The sequence below is a fragment of the Chionomys nivalis genome, chromosome X (assembly GCF_950005125.1).
Source record: "Chionomys nivalis chromosome X, mChiNiv1.1, whole genome shotgun sequence".
In the NCBI taxonomy this organism is placed as follows: Eukaryota; Metazoa; Chordata; class Mammalia; order Rodentia; family Cricetidae; genus Chionomys; species Chionomys nivalis.
In genome coordinates, this window is record NC_080112.1 from 19,905,933 (window position 1) to 19,924,383 (window position 18,451).

The 18,451-nt window shown below is 39.6% G+C and overlaps 1 protein-coding gene across 8 annotated transcripts in view; it reads right to left on the reverse strand.

Moving 5' to 3' along the window:
* LOC130867667 (protein FAM156A/FAM156B-like) overlaps nucleotides 1–18,451 on the reverse strand; it is a 49,948-nt gene that overhangs the window by 30,958 nt on the left and 539 nt on the right. For 3 of the 8 annotated variants that reach the window (XM_057759778.1, XM_057759769.1, XM_057759771.1), the window contains exon 2: nucleotides 17,565–17,745. The gene's annotated coding sequence lies outside the window, so the exon portion shown is untranslated. Of the gene's footprint in view, nucleotides 1–17,564; nucleotides 17,751–18,275; nucleotides 18,414–18,451 lie in introns of those variants that run through there. The other 5 variants (XM_057759776.1, XM_057759775.1, XM_057759774.1 and 2 more) reach the window with 4 other exon arrangements.

The following is an 18,451-nucleotide window of genomic DNA, read 5'->3' on the forward strand; positions in this document are numbered from 1 at the left end:
ATTGGTCATTAAAAAAAAAGATTTTTGAAGACAGACTGGGGCATCGGGTATCACTGGACCTTTTCATTTGTTTCACTTCCCAGTGGTCACGTGGAATAAATCTCCTTTTTCTGCTTAAATATATATATATATATATATATATATATATATATATATATATAAATAGACACTGCTCCTTCTCAATTCCCCAATAAAAAGACACAGACTAACAGAATGGATGCAAAACTGGGATCCATCCATCTGCTGCATCCAAGAAACACATCTCAACACCAAGGAGAGACCTCAGGGGAAAGGGTTAGCAAAAGATATTCCAAGCAAATGAATCTAAGAAGCAAGCTGTTGTAGCCATTTTAATATCTAACAAAACAGACTTTAAACCAAAACTAATCAGAAGAGGTAGGGAAGGCTACTACATACTCATCAAAGGAAAAAAATCGATCAAGAGGTTACAGTTCTTAACATTTATGCACCAAACCCAAGGGCACCCACGTTTGTAAAAGAAACACAACTACAGCTTAAATCACACATTGACCCTCACCTACTGTTACTGGTAGACTTCGATACCCAATACCCAACTCATTCCAATAGACTGGTCATGTAGACAAAATAAACAGAGAAATAATGGCATTAGATAATAAATCAAAGATACCTAACAGACACCTAAAGAACATTCAAAGCACAAAAGAATATACTTTCTTCTCAGCAGCCCATAAAACATACTAAAAACTAACTACATATTAGGACACAAAGCAAGTCTCAAGACGTATTTTTAAAAAAAAATTAAAATTATACCCATAATGATACCCATACCACAAGAAGAGTGGACACAGCAGAAAGTACACAAACTCATGAAAACTGAAAAAGCTCATCACTGAATGAAATTTGTGTTAAGACAGAAATCAAGAAGGAAATGAAATTTCAAACATTTTTAAATTGAATGAAAATGAAAATACAATATACCCAAACCTTAAGGACAAAGTGAAGTAAGTTCTAAAAGTAAAATTCATATCACTAAGTGCTTATATTTAAAAAAAACTGGAGAGATCCCATATTAATAACTTAATGACACATTTGAAAGCTCTAGAAGAACAAGAGGAAATAAACTCCAAAAAGATTAAATGGGAAGAAAAAAATAAAACTTGAGACTGAACTCAAAGAAATAGAAAAAATACATGAACTATAAACATACTGAAAGACAAAACCTACATGATCATCTCATTAGATGCAGAAAGGGCCTCTGATAAAGTCCAACACCCCTTCATGATAGAGGTCCTGGAGATATTAGGGAAACAAGGGATATACTGCAACATAAAAAGCAGTGTCCAGAAAGCTCATGGCCAACATCAGCATAAATAAAGACAAGCCAAGGAAGTTCACTCTTTCCACATCTATTCATATCTGTTCTCCATATCTAAACAGAAGAAACTCAAATGGCTGAGAAGCACTGAAAGAAATGTTCAACATTCTGAATCCATCAGGGAAATGAAAATCAAAACTACTTTGAAATTTCATCTTACACCTGTCAAAATGGCTAAGATTAATAACACAAGTGACAGCTCATTTAGTGAGGATGTGGAGTAAGGGAAACACTAGCACATTACTGGGAGCGTAACTTGTACGGTCACTATGGAAATCAGTGTGGTAGTTCCTCAGGAAGAAAGGAAATGACCTACCTCGAGATCCAGCTATACAACTCTCTGGCATATACCCAAAGGATGCTTCATCCTCCCACAGAGACACTTGTTTAACCATATCCATTGATGCTCTATTTATAATAGTCAGAAATTGGAAACCATCCAGATGAATAGATTTTTTTAAATGTGGTACATTTACACAATGAAATATTACTCAGCCATTTTTTTAAAAAATGAAATCATGAAAGTCACACATAAATGAAAAGAACTAGAAAAAAATATTCTGAGTGAGGTAACTCAGACCCAGAAAGACAACTAGGGCATATAATCACTTATATGTGGAAATTAGCTGTTAAGTCAATGATAACCAAGCTATACTCTAGAGAACTGCAGAGGTTATACATAAAGGACTGGGGGAAGGAGCAGATAGATTTCCCTATGAAAGGGAAATAGAATAGATAATTACAGATGGGTGGTGGCTGCTGGAAAGGGGGATCAAGTTGACTAGGGCAGAAAGAAGCAAGTGGGATGAAGAAGGAAATACAGGGAGAGATGGCTAAAATTAAGGGCCATTTGTGGAAACCTAATAGAGTGGAAGCTTTCATATATATATATACATATATACATATACATATATGAAGGTGATCTAAATGAAATTGCCAAATAATGGAGAGACAGAGCACCAGCTGGATATCTCATCACCAAATAAAGCTTCCAGTCCCAGGGTTGGATTACATCTAATTAAGTTGTTGGTCAAAGGGCTCCCATGGGAATCATCAAACAACCCAGACTGTTGCCAAGACTACAGGTTACTCTCCAAACTGCCAGCAAGGTCCTATTGATGAAGACAACACTTGACACTACTCATTGAACATGGAGAAGCTGAGCTCGTGCCTACATAGAGTCTTCACCCCTACATTCTAGTGACTTTGATACAGGAAGGTATTCTGCACACCACCAAAGGAACAACATAAACATCAATGCAGCCACAAAGCCTTTGATCTACAACAGTGCTCTGCTTGTATGATAGGCTAGTTCAGTAAGCACAAAATTTGTGGGAGTCACCAATATCTGATTTGACTTAAGGCCCACTCCACAGTTAGAACCCACATGCAACAATGCTTGGAGGACCAAGAACCTGAGACTAGACAACCCAGAAACCTGAGGTAGAACGAAAAACTATCATTCTACTAAAGGAAAGTAGCAATAAAATGACTCCTAAAGATATTCTGCTATACTCAGACCAATGCCTTTCTCAGCCATCATAAGAGAAGCTTCCTATTGCAGCAGATGGGTAACAAATACAAAAAATGCAGGCAAACATTATACAGAGTGGGAAACCTTGGAACACACAGTCCTAAATGGAATGTCTCCATCAAATCCCTCCCCTCGGGGCTCAGTGAACCTTGCAGAAGGGGAAACAAAAAGACTGTAAGAGCCAGAAGGAATGGAGGACACCAAGAAAATGAGGCCCTCTAAATCAACCAAGCAAAGCTCATGTAACTCAGAGACTGAGGCAGCATACACAGGGCTCGCATGAGTCTACACCAGGTCCTCTGCGTACATATTGTGGCTTCCAGTTGAATGTTTTAATGGGATTCCTGAGTGTGGAAATGAGTGTGTCCCTGAATCTTGCGCCTTATCCAGGACTATTTTTCTTATGATTTTCTATTTTGTTCAATTCCAATGTCTTAGTTTTTCTTTTATTTTATCTTATTTTGCTTCATTTTATCTCATTTTACTTTATTATTATCCCTTAGAAACCTGTTTTTTTCTAATTAGAGACAAAAAGGGAATGGACCCAGATGGGGAAGGAACTGAGAGGAGTAGAGGGGAAAGCTTAATTGGGTTATATTATATGAGAAAAAAAATTATTTTCAATAAAAGGGAAAAATATTATCCACTATCATCAAGTTGACTTCATCCCAAAGATACAAGGATGGTTTAACATGCATAAATCAATAAATGTAACACACTACATAAACAGACTAAAAAACAAAAACCACTTGATCATCTTATTGGATAGATAAAAGAACTTTGACAACATCCCACATCCCTTCATAACAGCCTTGGAGAGACTGAGAATACAAAGGACATACCTCAACGTAATAAAGGGAGTTTACAGCAAGCCCATAACCAACATCATCCTAAATGGAGAGCCCAAGGCATTTCTGCTAAAATCATAAACATAACGAGAATGTCTACTCTCTGCACACCTGTTGGATATACTACTTGAAATCTTAGCTAGAGCCATTGAACAGCTGAAAGAAATCAAGGAATGCAAATTGGAAAGAAAGAAGTCAAAGTATCTTTATTTGAGGAAGATACCATTTTACATATAAAGGACCCCAAAGACTCTACCAGGAAACTTCTACAGCTGATAAACACTTTCAGAAAAGTAGCAGGTTACAAAATTAACACATAAAAATCAGTAGTCCTCCTATATAAATATTAAACACAAACAGAGAAAGAAATCAGAAAAATGGTGCTTTTCACAAAAGCCTCAAAAAATAACATATCTTGGGAAAACTCTAATCAAGCAATGAAAGACTTGTATAATAAAAACTTTAAGACACTGAAACAAATTGAATAAGACACCTGAAGATGAAAAAAATTGAATAAGACACCTGAAGATGAAAAGATCTTCCGTGCTCATGGATCAATAGAATTAATAATGTAAAAATGGCCATCTTATCAAAAGCAATCTATAGATTCAATGCAATCGTCATCAATATTTCAATAGATGTCTTCACAGATACTGTTTTTAAAAAAATCTTCAGCTGCTCCCGTGCTGAGGGAATGCAGAGAGGTGAGTGAGTGGTCGCACGGCAGGACGATCCCCTTCAATTTCCTAAGCTTTTCTGGCTGTCCAGTGGGGTGTGTTCCTGGCTGATGACTTTCTTTACCCCATTCCCCTTGCCCCCAAGAACTCCTTTTCATCTGTGGGGTCCTGAGATACCCCAGCACAGCCTGTTTCAGGGTGGAGAGGATCTGAGAGCCTGCTCTAGTGCTGAGGGGACCTAAGAGAGGGCAGACCAAGAAAAACTCCCAAGTAAACAGTCAGCCACAGCAAAGATTGGATTAACACACTGAGACTCTGCTGGCCTCATTAGAAGGAAAAGATGGGCAAGCACCAATGCAAGAATTCCTCCAACATCCTGAAAAGCAACATGATAACATCAGAATCCAGAGAACACACAACAGGAAGACTTGAACATCCTAACCCAGAAGAAATAGAAGAAATCGACTTTAAAAGTAATCTTATGAAAATGATAGAGACCCTTAAACAGGAAGTGAAAAACTCCCTTAAAGAAATGGAAGAGAAGACAAACAAAAAGTTAGAAGAAATGAATAAATCCCTCAAAGACACCCAAGAAAATTGAGAAAAAGCAATCAAACAGGTAAAGGAAACAGTTCAAGACTTGAAGACCAAAATGGAGGTAATAAAAAAACAAAAAAAAACACAAACCAAGGGATGGATGGATATGGAAAATCTGGGTAAATGAACAGGAACTACAGAGACAAGTATAACCAACAGAATACAAGAGATGGAAGAAAGAATCATGGGCGCTGAGGATACTATAGAGGAAATAGACTCATTGATCAAAGAAAATAGCAAATCCAATAAATTCTTAATACAAAACATCAAGGAAATCTGGGACACTATGAAAAGACCAAACCTAAGAATAATAGGGGTAGAAGAAAGAGAAGAATTCCAGCTCAAAGGCCCAGAAAAGATATTCAACAAAATTATAAAAGAAAACTTTCCCAACCTAAAGAAGGATATTCCTATGAAGGTACAAGAAGCTAACAGAACACCAAATAGACTGGCTCCAAAAAAAAATCCCCTCGTCATATAATAATCAAAACACAAAACATACAGAATAAAGAAAGAATATTAAGAGCTGCAAAGGAAAAAAAGGTCAAGTAACATATAAAGGTAAACCTATCAGAATTACACCTGACTTCTCAATGGAAATCATGAAAGCCAGAACAGACACTAAGAGACAACTATACTCAGCAAAGCTTTCTTTCAACATCGATGGAGAAAACAAGATATTCCAGGACAAAAATAGATTCAAACGATATGTATCCACAAACCCAGCCTTACAGAAAGTACTAGAAGGAAAACCTCAACCTAAGGAAGCCAACAACACCCACAATAACACAGACACCTGACACAGCCCTCCACCAACACAACTCAAAGAAGGGAAACACACAAACACTACCACCAAAAAAATAACCGGAGTTAGCAACCACTAGTCATTAATATCGCTTAATATCAATGGACTCAATTCACCTATAAAAAGGCACAGGTTAAGAGATGGATATGAAGACAGGATCCAAAATTCTGCTGTTTACAAGAAACGCACTTCAACCTCAAAGACAGACACTACCTCAGAGTAAAGGGTTGGTAAAAGGTTTTCCAATCAAATGGACCTAAGAAACAAGCTGGTGTGTCTATCCTAATATCTAACAAAATTGACTTCAAACTAAAATCAATCAGAAGAGATGGAGAAAGACACTTTATACTCATAATAGGAAAAATTCATCAAGATGAAGTCTCAATCCTGAATATCTATGCCCCAATATAAAAGCACCCACATATGTAAAAGAAACATTACTAGAACTCAAATCACACATCAAATTCCACACACTAATAGTAGAAGATTTCAACACTCCTCTCTCACCAATGGACAGGTCAACCAGACAGAAACTTAACAGAGAAATAAGAGAACTAACAGATGTAATGAACAAATGGACTTAACAGACATCTATAGAACATTCCACCCAAACAGGAAAGAATATACCTTCTTCTCAGCATCTCATGGACCCTTTTCGAAAATTGATCACATACTCGGTAACAAAGCAAACATCCACAGATAAAAAAATAGTTGGAGTAACCGCCTGTGTCTTATCAGATCACCATGGAGTAAAGTTAGAAGATAACAACAATTCCACCCCCAGAAAGCCTACAAACTCATGGAAACTGAACAGTCAACTACTGAACCACGCCAGGTCAAGGAAGAAATAAAGAAAGAAATTAAAATCTTTCTTGAATTCAACGAAAATGAAGACACATCATACCCAAACTTATGGGACACTATGAAAGCAGTGCTAGGAGGAAAGTTCATAGCACTAAGTGCCCACTTAAAGAAAACAGAGGAAGCTTACTTTAGAGATTTAACAGCACACCTGAAAGCTCTAGAAAAAAAGAAGCAGACTCACCCAGGAGGAGTAAAAGACTGGAAATAATCAAACTGAGGCCTGAGAAATCAACAAATAGAAACACAGAAAACAATCCAAGGAATCAATGAAACTAAGATCTGGTTCCTTGAGAAAATCAACAATATTGACAAACCCCTTTCCAAACTAATCAAAAGGCAGAGAGAGAACACTCAAATTAACAAGATCAAAAATGAAAAGGGGGGGCTGGAGAGATGGCTCAGTGGTTAAGAGCATTGCCTGCTCTTCCAAAGGTCCTGAGTTCAATTCCCAGCAACCACATGCTGGCTCACAACCATCTGTAAAGAGGTCTGGCGCCCTCTTCTGGACTTCAGGCATACACACACAGGCAGAATATTGTATACATAATAAATAAATAAATATTTTTAAAAAAATGAAAAGGGGGACATAACAACAGACACTGATGAAATTCATAGAATCATTAGGTCTTACTACAAAAGCCTGTATGCCACAAAATTGGAAAATATGAAAGAAATGGACATTTTTTAGATAAATACCATATACAAAAATTAAATCAAGACCAGGTGAACAATTTAAAATAGACCTATAATTCACAAGGAAATAGAAGCAGTCATCAAAAACCTCCCAACCAAAAAAAGTCCAGGACCAGATGGTTTTAGTGCTGAATTCTACCAGAACTTCCAAGAAGAGCTAATACCTATACTCCTTAATGTGTTCCACAGAATAGAAACAGAAGAGTCATTACCAAACTCTTTTTATGAAGCTACAGTTACCCTGATACCAAAACCACACAAAGATGAAACCAAGAAAGAGAATTACAGACCAATCTCACTCATGAACATCAATGCAAAAAAATTCTCAATAAAATACTGGCAAACCAAATCCAAGAACACATCAAAAAAATCATCCATTATGATCAAGTAGGCCTCATCCCAGAGATGCAGGGCTGGTTCAACATACAAAAATCTATCAATGCAATCCATCATATAAATAAACGGAAAGAAAAAAACATATGATCATTTCATTAGATGACGAAAAAGCATTTGACAAAATTCAACACCCCTTTATGATAAAGGTCTTGGAGAGATTAGGGATACAAGGATTATACCTAAATATAATAAAAAGCAATATACAGCAAGCCGACAGCTAACATCAAATTAAATGGAGAGAAACGCAAAGCGATTCCACTAAAATCAGGAACAAGACAAAGTTGTCCACTCTCTCCATATCTCTTCTATATAGTGCTTGAAGTTCTTGCAATAAGACAACATAAGGAGATCAAGGGGATTCGAATTGGAAAGGAAGAAGTCAAACTTTCGTTATTTGCATATGATATGATAGTGTACATAAGTGACCCCAAAAACTCTACCAGAGAACTCCTACAGCTGATAAATTCCTTCAGTGATGTGGCAGGATACAAGATCAACTCAAAAAAATCAATAATCCTCCTATACACAAAGAATAAAGAAGCAGAGGGGGAAATCTAAGAAGCATCACCTTTCACAATAGCCACAAATAGCATAAAGTATCTCAGGGTAACACTGACCAAGGAAGTGAAAAATCTATTTGACAAGAACTTTAAGTCTTTGAAGAAAGAAATTGAAGAGCATACCAGAAAATGGAAGGATCTCCCATGCTCTTGGATTGGTAGGATCAACATAGTAATTCCATGGCAATTCTACCAAAGGCAATCTATAGATTCAATGCAATCCCCATCAAAATCCCAACAAAATTCTTCGCAGACCTTGAGAGAACAATAATCAATTTTATATGGAAAAACAAAACACCTGGGATAGCCAAAACAATCCTATACAATAAAAGTACTTCCAGAGGCATTACTATCCCTGACTTCAAACTCTATTACAGAGTTACAGTAATGAAAACAGCTTGGTATTGGCATAAAAACAGAGACGCTGACCAATGGAATCGAATCGAAGACCCGGATATTAATCCAGAAACCTATGAACACCTGATTTTTGACAAAGAAGCTAAAATTATGCAATAGAAGAAAGAAAGCATCTTTAACAAATGGTGCTGGCAGAACTGGATGTCAACCTGTAGAAGAATGAAAATAGATCCATATCTATCACCATGCACAAAACTCAAGTCCAAATGGATTAAAGACCTCAATATAAATCTGACCACATTGAACCTGATAGAAGAGAAACTGGGAAGTTGTCTTCAATGCATGGGCATAGCAGACCACTTCCTATGTATAACCCCAGTAGCACAGACAATAAGAGCAACAATGAATAAATGAGACCTCCTGAAACTGAGAAGCTTCTGTAAAACAAAGGACATAGTCATTAAGACAAAAAGGCAACCTACAGAATGGGAGAAGATCTTCACCAACCCCACATCAGCCAAAGGACTGATCTCCAAAATATATAAAGAACTCAAGAAACTAGACATTAAAATTCTAAGTAACCCAGTTAAAAAATGGGGTACTGAATTGAACAGAGAATTCTCAACATAAGAATTTCAAATGGCCAAAAGATACTTAAGGATATGTTCAGCGTCCTTGGCTATCAGAGAAATGCAAATCAAAACAACTTTGAGATACCATCTTACATGTGTCAGAGTGGCTAAAATAAAAAACAGCAATGATAGCCTATGCTGGAGAGGATGTGGAGTAGGGAGAACACTCATCCATTGCTGGTTGAAATACAAACTTGTGCAACCACTTTGAAAATTAGTGTGGCAGTTTCTCAGAAAATTGGGAGACAACCTACCTCAGGATCCAGCAATAGCACTCTTGGGAATATACCCAAGAGATGCCCAATCATACTACAAAAGCATTTGTTCAACTATGTTCATAGCAGTATTATTTGTAATAGCCAGAACCTGGAAACAACCTAGATGCCCCTCAATGGAAGAATGCATAAAGAAAGTGCGGCACATCCACACATTAGAGTACTACTTAGCGGTAAAAAACAATGACATCTTGAATTTTGTATGCAAATGGATGGAAATAGAAAACACTTGCTGAGTGAGATAACCCAGACCCAAAAAGATGAATATGGTATTTACTCACTCATTCTAGCCATAAACAAAGGACACTGAGCCTATAGTCCGCTATCCTAGGGAAGCTAAGTAATAAGGTGAACCCAAAGAAAAACATCTATAGATCCTCCTGGAAATTGGAAGCAGACAAGATCGCCAGGCAAAAGTTGGGAGCATGGAGGTAGGGGTGGGGTGGGGGGAAGGGAGAGAGAAGGGAGAAGGGGAGGGTTGGGGAGAGCTTGGGGGAGTGGGATGGTTGAGGTGGAGGAAGGATGGCTATAGGAACAGGGAAGAAGATATCTTAATTAAGGGAGCTATTTTGGGGGTGGCAAGAGGCTTGGCTCTAGAGGGGTTCCCAGGTGTCCACGGGGATGTCCCCAGCTAGGACCCTGGGCAGTGGAGGAGAAGGTGCCTGAACTGGCCTTGTCCCATAGTCAGACTGATGACTATCTTGAATATCACCATAGAACCTTGTCCAGCGATAGATGGAGATAGAGACAGAGACCCACATCAGGGCACTGGACTGAGCTCCCAAGGTCCAGTTGAAGAGCAGAAGGCAGAATATGAGCAAGGAAGTCAGGACCACGAGGAGTTGGTCCACCCACTGAGACAGTGTTCCTGATCTAATGGGAGCTCACCAAAGCCAGCTGGACTGGGACTGAATGAGCATAGGATCAAACTGAACCCTCTGAATATGGGTGACAATTGGGGCAGACTGAGAAGCCAATGATAATGGAACTGGGTTTTTTTTTTTGGTTTTTCGAGACAGGGTTTCTCTGTGGTTTTGGAGCCTGTCCTGGAACTAGCTCTTGTAGACCAGGCTGGTCTCGAACTCACAGAGATCCGCCTGCCTCTGCCTCCCGAGTGCTGGGATTAAAGGCGTGCGCCACCACCGCCCGGCTGGAACTGGGTTTTGATCCTACTGCATGTACTGGCTTTTTGGAGATCATAGTCTATTTGGATGCACACCTTCCTAGGCCTGGATGGAGTGGGGAGGGCCTTGAACTTCCCACAGGGCAGGGTACCCTGCCCTCTCTTAGGACTGGAGGGGGAGGGGAGAGCATGAGTGGGGGAGCAGGAGGGAAATGCAAGGAGGGGAGGAAGTGGAAATTTTGAATGGTATTATTTATAATAAAAAATCTTCAAATTCTTAGAGAAACACAACAAAATTAGGATAAATTATTCTGAATAACGAACTGCTGGAGGTATCACCATCACAGATTTCAAACTATACAGCTATAGTAATTAAAACAGAATTGTAATGTGATTTTTAAAAAAGACACATTGATCAGTGGAATAGAATTGAAGAAGCAGACATAGTTTCATATACCTACAGATGCATGATTATTTACAAAGAAGCTAAAAATAAACACTGGGGGAAAGACAGCATCTTCAACAAATGGTGGTGGTTCCGCTGAGTAGCTGCCTGTAGAAGAATGCAAATAAATTTGCACTTATCACTTTGCCAAACTCACCTCCAAATGCATCAAGGACCTCAACATAAGATCAGATACCCTGAAACGGATAGAAAAGCGAGCAGCGAATAGGCTTGAACTCGAAGGATTAGGAACGAAATTTCTAAACAGGATAGTGGTAGCACAGGCATTAAGCCCAACAATTAACAAATGGAGCCTAATGAAGCTAAAAAGCTTCTGTACAGCAAAGGACACTGTCATTCTATCAATGTGGCAGCCTAGAGAATGGGAAAAGATCCTTACCAGTTATACAACTGGTATAAGGTTAATATCTAGAGTAAACAAAGAGAAAAAAACCTGGACACCAAGAGCTAGTTCCAGGACAGGCTCCAAAAACCACAGAGAAACCCTGTCTCAAAAAAAGAAAAAAAAAACAAAAACAAAAAAATAAATAGCCCAATTTAAAAATGGGATGTAGAACTAAACAGAGTTCTCAAAAGATGAAACTCAAAGGGCAGAGAAACACTTAAAGAAATGCTCAACATCCTTTGCCTTCAGGGAAATGCAAATTAAAATGGCTTTGAGATTTTATCTTACCTCAGTCAGAATGGCCAAGATCATGACAGCACATAGTAGTTTGAATGCAAGGAATGAGAGAATTTATCCATTATTGGTGAGAGTGCAAACTGGTATGGTCACTATGGAAATGAGTATGGAGGTTTCTCAAAAAGCTGAAAATCAATCTACCACAAGCTCAGCTCTAACCATCTTGGGCAGATACCCAAAGGACTCTCCATCCCACTACAGAGATAATTGCTCATGCATGTTCATTGCTGCTTTATTCATAATAGCCAGAAATTGGAAACAACCTGGACACCCATCAACTGATGAATGGATAATGAAAATGTGGTGCATTTACACAGCAGAACGCTATTCATTTGTTAAGAAAAATCAAATTATGACATTTGAAGGTAAATGGATGGAACTAGAAAAAAAAACATCATGACTAAGGTATTCCAGACCGAAACAAAAAATAAAATAAAATAAAGCCGGGCGGTGGTGGCGCACACCTTTAATCCCAGCACTTGGGAGGCAGAGGCAGGCAGATCTCTGTGAGTTCGAGGCCAGCCTGGTCTACAGAGCTAGTTCCAGGACAGGCTCCAAAACCACAGAGAAACCCTGTCTTGGGAAAAATAAATAAATAAATAAATAAAATAAAAATAAAATAAAATAAAATATTGCAACTTTTCTCTTAAATGCTGATGTTAGCTTTTAGACTTTCTATATGTGTATTTCCATCCAAAGAACCACAGAGGTTAAATATCTAGTACGTGGTCACGGGAGGGGAGGTCTTTTAAGACATGTGAAATAAATAGTATAGTGTTATAAAGAGATAAAGGGGAAACTAGAGTAGGAGGATTAAATGGCGAGGAGAATGGGAATGCAGGGTAAAGGAAGGAATATAGAGACTGACAACTAACACTAAAGGCCACTTGAAAAACCATATGGATTCCTACTCCTAAAGACGCTTCCTAAAATATACACAAATGTGGGAAGAATTTAAATGGAGTCACCATGGAGACAATGCCCCAACTAGATGTCTTATGCCACCAAGTAAAACCTCCAGTGCCAGGAATTGGTTACATCTTGTTGAGTCATTGGCCAAATGGGTCTCATAGACTCTCCCAACTATCATAGGCTAGTGTCAAGATTATTGGTTACTCTCCATAACCTGACGGGAAACCCTTATTGCTGAAGACAACACTGATTTAGGTCATCTAACATGGGAGAAATCAAATTGGTGCCTAATGAGAAGTTTCACTCCTACTTATTAGCATTCACAGTGCTGCAAGATTCTTGGCATGCTACTGGAGGAGAAAAACAATCATCAATTTCACCCAGGTAAAAACCCTGTGACCTAAAACAGAGACTTGTTGCCACACTGGTGCAACAATGGCACAAAAGTTATAGGAGTAACCAACCACTTTTTTTTTTAATTGGATTTAATGCCCACTCCATGTGACACCCATACCTGAGACTAGATAGATTGTGGGCCCGGGAGAAAGCCTACTACTAACATTCTGCTAATTGAACATAGCAATCAAACAACTCCTAATGACAGGTTGCTGTAGTCATAGGGCACAGTATCACTAAATCCTCATCAGAAAAGCTTCGTCTTGAAGTACGTAATAACCAATTAACCAAGAGCTCTACAATGGGATGATGCACTGAGAGAGGCTTTGGAGCATTTAGTTCTAAGTGGGATGTCTTTATTGAACCCTTCCTCTCAAGGATCAGTGATCCATGGGAAAGAAAAGGAGGAAAGATTGTAAGAGCCAGGGATGGTGGATGGCTCCTAGGAAATAGTCACAGCAGAACTGATCCACATATGAACTCACAGAGACTGGGACAGCATGTACATGCCCTATGCAAGTTCAATCCAGACAAAGTTGAACCCAGCACTGAGAAGGGGAAGTAGACACAAAATTCCTCCCCTAACCAAGAAACTATTTGCAGTAAATACCTGCTGGGAAGGGAAAATCAGTTTTCTCCAATGGAGCGTCACTGGGAACATCAACCACACTGCAGGGCAGGCCCCATGCTCAGGAATAGTTGTCCAACACAAAACGAGCTTCATGGATTTTTGGCGCATTTTTTTGTTTTGGGTTTTGTATTGATTTGGTCTGGGTTTTCTCTTATTGATTTTCTTCTTTGTTTTCATTTTTGTTTTTTGCTTTTTCTGTTTGTTTTTTTTGAGGAAGAGAGCACATGAAGTTGTGTGGTTAAGGAGGAGCTGGGGAGGGGGGAAAATATGATAGAAATATATTCTATGAAAATAATTTTTAGGGGCTGGAGAGATGACTCAGTGGTTAAGAGCACCGGCTACTCTTTCAGAGGACCCGGGTTAAATTTCCAGCACCCACACGGTGGCTCACAACTGTCTGTAATTCCTGTTCCAGGGAATCCAACACCCTCACATAGATATATTTGCAGGCAAAATACTAATGTGCATAAAATAAAATTAAATAAAATTTTTGTCGGGCAGTGGTGGCACATGCCTTTAATCCCAGCACTCAGGAGGCAGACACAGGTGGATCTCTTTAAGTTCAGGGCAAGCCTAGTCTACAAGAACTAGTTCCAGGAGAGGCTCCAAAGCTACAGAGAAACCCTGTCTCAAAAAACCAAAAAGATAATAATAATAAAATAAAAATTTTAAATAAGGACATATTTTTAAACAAAAATTTAAAAAATAAACACATACAAACTAAAACAATGAAAGACGTTCAGTGTCAGGAATTTATTCAGAGTTGTTAGGCAGTGAGGTCCCACAGACCACCCCCAGAAACAATACAGGCCATGGCTATGGCTCTTAGTTACCTCCCAGAACTTGACAGCAAGCTTCTCTTGCTGAAGATACTACATACTTGAATCACTGAACATAGAGAAATCAAGTTGTTACTAACCTGGAAGCCTCACCCTATTGGCTAGCTTTCATGGTGATGGAAAATCCTATACATTCTACCGGAGTAGAAAAGTAAACCTCAGTCACACTCAGTTGTGAACCCTATCAGCTACAATAATAACTGGTCTGGAAAGATACGCCCATTGGTGCAGTAATGACTTCAGCAGCATGATGGGAGTGACCAACTAATTTCTGATTGGATATAAGTCCCACTCCACAAGATGAAACCCATACCTAGCATCATTATTGGGACAATAACCTACAACTAGACAAGTCATAGGCCCTAGGGGAGAACCTCTTACTATGAGCTTCAGGAAGAGGGAGAAAAAGTTTTCTCTAAGAGCATTACCCCTAGCTAGTCGACTACACTCCAGTGAAAGACTACACATTCCAAGAATAACTGGGCAGCACAGATTGGTCTTGAGGAATGTTTTTCAAAGGGGTACAAAATTGGGTAAATAAGAAACAAATCAAAACATGGTGTATGAAACTCACAAAGAGCTAATAAAAATTAAAATTAAAAATGTTTCTTTATTTTTAAAACTTATATATATATATATATGCAGTAGAACATATTCATATTTAGAAAGCAATTGGACAGCATGACCATTTAGCAAAATAACAATAGCAGGTTCTACCCTAGGGTCTATGACCTTCCCAGCCCTGGGCTTTTGACGCGAATTACAGTACCTGGAACGAAAATCCCTTCAATGGAGCAGGCCTAAGTCCAGTCAGAAAGTGCTTCATTGCCGCATAAAAAGTGGAGCGCTATCACACCAGCGGGTACTTCTTGCCTGGCAGGTAGGTCATAACTGTAGCATGCAAGGTCCACACTTAGGAAGCCCACTGATAGCTTTTCTCCCTCAGCTACCAGCGAGTGAGCATCTTCTGGCACTACGAAAACTAGCCAGAAAGGAAGAAAACGCTTCCTGTTCAGTTTGAGATTGTGTGGTGGGATCTTACTGGATAGTTACAGTGGGTAACCGCGGGCAGGCAAGAGCAAGAGTCTGTGTTAGTTTGGAGACACCTGGGGCTTCCGTGACCAAAAACTCACAGGGAGGTAGCCCGTGCCCTGCACTGCAGTTTTTATCTTGAGCCCTTTTTTATATTTTTCTTGCCCTGGCCAAGACCTTCAGTACAATTTGAATGAAACTGATTAGAGTGAGCAGCCTAGTCCTGCTCCTAAGCTTTGCTTCTCTGCTGCCGCAATAAACTCTGACCAAAACCAAGTTGAGGAGGAACAGATTGATTCTGTCTTACATTTCCACGTCCATCACTAAGGGAGGTCAGGATAGGAATATAAGAGCAGGGGCTGGACCAGAGACCACAGAGAAATGCCACTTGCCAGCCTGCTCTCCATGGCTTGCTCAGCTTGCTTTCTAATACAAACCAGGACCACTTGCCTAGGAGAAAATGCCCCATAGACATGCCCACAGGCCAGTGTGCTCCAGGCAGTTCCTTAAGTGAAAGTCCCTCTTTCCAGGTGACATTAGTTTGTATCTTGACAAAGGCTAACCAGCACGGAAAGCATTCAATATTTCCCCATTAAGTATGAAGTCTGAAAGCATGGTATTTTAATAACCTTCTTTAAATTCTGAGCAAACTTAAGTTTGTTATGAGATTTTTTTTTGCTTGTTTGTTAAGTTACTTTTCTTTTGTGCCTATTGACCAATCATAATTTTTCTCCAATCCCCTGAAGAATTTTATAAAATTAGAAAGTTGGGGGCTCTCTGAATATTTTGCAGAACTTACCATTGAACAGTCATGCACACAGAGGCTGGAGGAGAACTTTAGATGTTTCTGTCTATTGCTCTCCACATAAACGCCTTGAGAAAGGGTCTCTCACTGAACTGGAAGCACACTGTGTTTTGACTAGGCTGGCTGGCCAGCAATTTCTATGGATTCACTTGCCTCTGCCCACCAATGGTAGAGTTACAGGCAGACACAGCCATGCCACACTTTTACATGGCTGCTACAGATTTGAACTCAGGTCTTTGCACTTGCAGAGCAAGTGTTCTTATCCACTGAGGCCGTCTCCCTAGCCTCCTAGAGATTTCTCTGTATAAACCTTTTAAAATTATAAATTCAGTTTGTTTAATAGTTACGATTGCTCAGATCGTCTATATTTTCTGTGACTTTTAGTAAATTTTATATGCCAAGAATTTTTCTGCGATATCAAAATTTTCAAATTTGCAAGCATAAAATTATAATACTAATAGCCTCTCATTATAACACAGTGTTATACGGTGTAGTGACCCCTTTGTTCCTGATACTTTTTTTTTTTTTTTTTTTTTTTTTTTGCTTTTTCAAGACAGGGTTTCTCTGTGGTTTTGGAGCCTGTCCTGGAACTAACTCTTGTAGACCAGGCTGGTCTCGAACTCACAGAGATCCGCCTGCCTCTGCCTCCCAAGTGCTGGGATTAAAGGCGTGCGCCACCACCGCCCGGCTCCTGATACTTTTTACAAGCTTTCTTACTCTCTGAATCGTGATGTCTCAAGGATTTGTCAAAGAACCATTAACTTTATTGATCTTCTTCTCTGGTGTGGCTCTATTTTCTATTCCTTTTCTAACTTAAAACAGAAATCCAGCTCTTCCTTTTTAAAAATATATGAATTTAAAGCTACGAAATTTCCCCTCCACACAGCCTTAGAGGAATCTCACAAGATTTCAGGTGAAGATTTTCATTCTAGGTCGGTCCAAAGCATTTCCTAATTTCCACTGAGAATTTATGTTCAGTCCATAGGATTTTATCCTTTTCAAAGCATGGTGCCCAAATTTGAGAGATATAAAAATAGCCACCAAAAGGTTTTCTAAAAAATGTTTCGCACCTCTCCCACCTACCAGATTTATATTTCCAGGGAGCAGGCCTTGGGACCTACATCTCACAAGTCCCAGAGGGATGCAGACGCAGGTGCTTGACTTCCAGGCCCACAGGTTGGTAGCAGATCATGGGCTTCATAAGAGCAGGCCGCAAGTCTGATCCACCCGAGTCATCTGAGGCCAGCACTGGACCTACATAAAGCTGTGCTTAATGAATGAATCAACAAATGGGGGAAGAAGACAAATAAAATACACTTTTTATATCAAGAGAATTGGAATTGTTGAATGCTGTGAGTTAGAGGAACCACTACAGCATCGTTTGGTCCCAATTTCAACCGATTCAAAACAGAAATGTATTGCCTGGTCTTCACATTTCTGTTCACCATGCATTCTTCTCATCTTTCGCCTTATGCTGTCAGGGAATGCAATCTTACGTATGGATTCATCCTGCCTCCTGGCCCAGAAAAAGTAGAAGCAGCATCGGAGATAGCCTGACAGGGGCTGTTCTGAGCCGGGTGTCTACACTCCTCCTCCTCCTCCCTCCAAGCTAGCTTCCAGACCATGCCCATAAAACCCCATTCTAAATAAGGTTATCTACCCTATCTTCCAAGCCTTCCCATGCCAAGCCTGAGAAACTTCCACCAAATCTTTGTTCAAAATCAGACCCCAGACCGTTACAAGTCCTGCCCTCTCTACACTAGTAGCCTAAGCTACTTGGCTACTTCTCCTCACCTCCACGCAGGCTTCTCTCAAGTCAGAAAGGCCTGAGCCTGATTTTGTCAGCCAGCTATTGTCCTGGCAAGAACAACCACCACACCAAGCATCCCCATTCAGTCAGCCAGCCAGCCAAGTTCTCCTGGTCTCGCCAGCCCCCTCCCCCAACCCCAGCCGCCCCGCCCCAGGGAGGA